Here is a 4,769-nt window from a genome sequence, read left to right as displayed (position 1 = left end):
TCTACCCTTCCTTTGATGCCACTCTAACAAAAACTCCTCGTTGATTAAAAGTATAATTTTCGATCCCTCTTTTTAGGTTTACTTAATAAAATATCCTTTTAGCGCCGTTCAACTTTTAAAAATACCTAAGTTATCTTTTGACGTTGATTGCTGTTGTAAGGATGTTCCTTATTATCCGATTTTCAAATTTTGCAACATTCTATTCCATGCTTCCTGATTATTCGAACTACCTATTACAACATAAAATTCTGTTTGTTAAGATTGGAAGTAATAGGATTGTTGGAGTTGTCCCATTTATGTGTTCTTGGCATTCTCTTTTTGATGAAGTTACCTCATTCAGGTATGTATTAAGTCTGTCCTTCATGATAAATCTTTCTTCCCATTGATTAAGATTGGAAATATTTTTTTTTTAAAATTTGCCCCATTTAGGTTTCTTGGACTTCCCCACTTGATGAAACTACCATATTTAAAAAATCTGCTTAGTCTTGCCGAATAAATGATTTCATTCATTCGTGATACTAAGATTCAAGTATGTATTAAGTCTCTCCTTCACGATAAAATACTTTCTTCTTGTTTTGTTGAGTTGTTCAAGTTTTAAAGACTTTTCCTTTTTAAAAGACTTTATCTTGATTTCTAACAGTCATGGATTATAAGGACATTGAAAATCCTATTTTTATGACTGTATGCTCTTATGGTGTTGAAGCCCATATCATTTCAATTTCAACAAGATACAACTCTCAATTATATTTTCAAAAAAATAGTAGAGAGATGGAAGCATTTATCCCCTACAATAATTGATATAAAATTCTATATTCTTAACAATTGAGAATGCTCGTTACGCTCACGGTGGATAAGGATATTAGGAATATATATGAAATACATCTAAAGTTAAAAGCTATAATAATTAATATGGTTGTATATAATTCAGCATTGGTGACTGAATCGCCTAATGTGATTATCAACATGAGGTAATACAAAATTTATTTATATTTTTTTAATATTTTTTATTAGATTAAATCACCTAATGTGATAATCAATATGAGGTGATCATTTTACATTACAAGAAAAGTGGCCCACCCAAAATGCTGAAACTGTCCATTGTTCTAAAATTGTCAAAAGAGCAATTCATCTCATTTTTTCCTCATTTGGCAATTCGAGTAATTTTATTTGAATAATTGAAGAAACAAGAGTTACTATTGAAGATGAACCAAGTCCAAAGAACACATTGGATGCTTGGAAGAACTCTATAGAGGGTATAGGTCAAGAATTTAAGGATGTTAAAATCTTTCGTGATACAATTGATAATTTCTGCATTGTAAATTATAGAGATTTTGTATTTATGAAGAATGATCGTCAGCGTGTAACCGTTGAGTGTGCATATACAAGATGTGGATGGCGCATTCATGCTTCTTACCTTAAAAATCAAGATAGATTCAAAATTAAAATAATAAACAATAAACATACATGTAGAGTGGGGTTGCAAGATCGATCTCATCTTAAGGCTTCAAAGCATTGTGTTTCAAATATTGTGAAGGAGAAAATTCAAGATATGCCTTTGTATAGACCAAGTGATATTGTAAAAGATATTCATCGTGAATTTGGTATGGAATTGCCATATCATCAAGCTTGGCATTGGAAAGAGGTTGCTATGAATGAGCTCTATGGTCACAGGTTAGTATCTTATGAACGAATAGGATGGTATTGTAATACCATTCTTGAGACGAACCCGACAGCATAGCAAAGTATGAAACCTTCAAGGGTCGATTTAAACGTATATTCATTTTATTTAAAGCCTCAATCAATAGTTTCATTAAAGGTTGTAGACCTCTAATACTCATGGACACAACATTTATTAAGCATAAAGATGGAGGAGTTTTACTTGGTGCTATGGGAAAGATGCAAATGATGATATGTTCCTCATAGCATATGCTATTGTTGATACAAAGAATGATAATAATTGGGATTAGTTTTGTCAGATTCTCAAAGGAGCCTTAGAGTCTTGTGTCAACTATCATAGACAACCATTCACAATTATAACAGATAGACATCAAGGGCTTATGAAAGTAGTACTGAAGTACTTTACTGATAGCTATCACTCATACTACATACATCATGTCATAGATAATTTTAAAAATCAAGAATGCAACATCTTTTTCTGAATTTTTAAGTTGCATGTTTAAAATATCTGAGTATGTTAACATACAGGTGCTATATGTGTTAACATTTAATTGTTTTATATGCCAGTGCTTGTCCATTATCGTGCAGTTGAAAGGAAGAGGTTGGTTGATTTATTAAATGCTGCTACATATACTCCAAGGTTGAATATTTTTCAAAAATTAATGAGCAAACTTATAGCAGAAGTCCCAGGTACAAGTAACTTTATAACACATGCGAAGCCAGAGCATTGGGCAAATTCAGTCTTTCCAAATCCATGCTAGGGTATCATGATATTTAATGTGACTGAATATTTTAATAGTTGAATCTGGGAGGCTCGATATGTTCCTATTCCTCAGATGGTTGATCATATAAGACTCTAAATTATGCAATTGATGCACGATAGACAAACTCGAGGTTACGGCATACAAACACATCTTTGTCATGATCCTGAAAAGGTATTACAAAAAAATACAGAAGAGGGTTGGAGGTTATCCATCTTTACATCAAGCATTATGATTTATGATGTAAAAGAACAAAGTATTCATGTAAGCATGCTCAACAGCCCATGCCTGCACGAGTAAAGCAATAATAAGCATTATATTTTAGATGAGTCTAAATATAATAATTTAACTGTGTACCAATAATCTATTATAGATTGTAATAGATTAACTATGTACCAATAATAAATTAACTGTGTATTATAATAACTTAACTATATACCAATATATATTAACTATGTATCAATATAGATTAACTGTATACTATAATAAATTAATCATATATCAATATAGATTAATTATATATCATAATAAATTCACTGTGTATCAATAGTAAATTATTTGTGTACTATAATAAATTAACTGTGTACTAATATAGATTAACTGTATATGAATATGGATTAACTGTGTACCATAACAAATTAATTATGTACCATAACAGATTAACTATGTATCATTTTATATTAACTACATACCATGCTAGACTAATTGTGTACTATATTAAAGTAGCTGATACCACATTAGAGTGACTATAAAATAATTAAATTAAAAAAGGCATAAACAAGCTTACCACCAAAGCCACAGTACATCCGTCTATATACCCTGTAGAGCCTCTTCCAGTTGTGTTCCTTATGTGAATACTATCTGTCAAACTAAAGATCTACTGTCGAAGGAAAGAAATTATTGGAATAGTGTCCCAAAGCCAATCGTCAGCCTGTTGACGGTTGTGCTCCTTTTGTATTAGTACATGAATTATAAATAAATAAAAATTTATTTTGGTATTTTTTCATCACAAATATTTCATCTTCTAATGAACTCCTGTGTTGTGGTGAAGTCCTTAGGACTATTTAGACTCGACAAAGGAGGATTTGTCGCTTAGTCCTTAAACATGTTCGCGATCAAATGATACGTTGTTACCAAGGACGACAAGTTTATCGAGCATAAGTCGTTGTGTGCCATATGGTTGGTTGTCCTCATAACCAATGAGTGTGGAGACACTGGTATGGCATACAGGTGAGATGTAATGGTACATCTACACTGAACGTGACCAACTCCGGAGCTATTTCTGCTGTCAAGATTTGCTCCGATGGGATATGGTATAAATGTCCCTCCGACCTGAGACCGCCACGGTGACTTGCAAGCAACTCACTGCACTTAGGTACTGGACTACCTGAATTTCTAATTAATGACAGAAGGCTGCTGGGTGTAGTCAAGTACTTGACTTGTCGGTGCGTGTGTCAAGATGGGATTGACCACTCCAGTTTAAAAGCTGTGTACAGTCGTGTTTCAATTTAGCAAAATCTTGACCAGGGTAGTCCTAGTGAGGAGTCACAGGACTAATTGAGTTGAGCACGATTCGGATGATCTCATCAGGGTTGACAGTTTAACCCTGAGTCATCCTAAACACAGGGGTCAAAAGGGATGAATTATACGGTAACCATATTCACGTAGGTTCTGAATATTGTGATTGCGATTATTCGACCTATCCGGTCGTCGGGTACCATTGCTAGATGGTCACTTCGATTAGTACAGAAATTGGTTCCTGTGCTACCGGCTTAGGTTCGAACCTGCGGGGTCACACACATTAGAGGTTCCTTTCTGATCTGATGGCTGATTATGAGTCTTATCTGTCTGAACTCTATGATTGAGAATTAGGATTCTCTGATCATGAGTTCCACACATTTTGGGTACCGGGGTCAAAATTTTGAATTTCAAATTTTGAATTTGAAATTTGAATTCTTTGATCAGGGTTTCATATCGATGGTCTCTGATGCCTGATTGCCCATCGGATTTGGACTCAATATTTATGAGAGGTTTAATTAGTGATTTGATCGCTAATTAACTCAATTTGATTGAGTAATTATTTTTGGATCAAGTCCAATTGAATTGGATTCAGTTTGGATTGACCCGATTAGGTTAAATGTTGACCTAATCGCTAAGGTGGTTTAGTCCCTGATTTGATCAGGGTTAGGTTTAGTTAATTCTGATTTGATTAAATTTTATTGAGCCTAATTAAGCCTAATTATGTTGGTTTAATCTGGTCTAATTGTGCTTAACCTATTTTAAACTAGGTTGGCTCAATTTGAATCAAACCACCTTGTTTTAAATTCCTAT

At 33.4% G+C, this 4,769-nt stretch overlaps 1 pseudogene; it reads left to right on the top strand.

The window, feature by feature from the left end:
• Window positions 1-642: 642 nt before the first annotated feature.
• On the top strand, window positions 643-2,738 carry LOC140856216 (uncharacterized; annotated as a pseudogene).
• Window positions 2,739-4,769: the final 2,031 nt, after the last annotated feature.

Source organism: Elaeis guineensis, chromosome 3 (assembly GCF_000442705.2).
Source record: "Elaeis guineensis isolate ETL-2024a chromosome 3, EG11, whole genome shotgun sequence".
Taxonomy (NCBI): domain Eukaryota; kingdom Viridiplantae; phylum Streptophyta; class Magnoliopsida; order Arecales; family Arecaceae; genus Elaeis; species Elaeis guineensis.
Note: the sequence above shows the minus strand (reverse complement) of the source record. Positions and strands in the feature narration are given on the sequence as shown.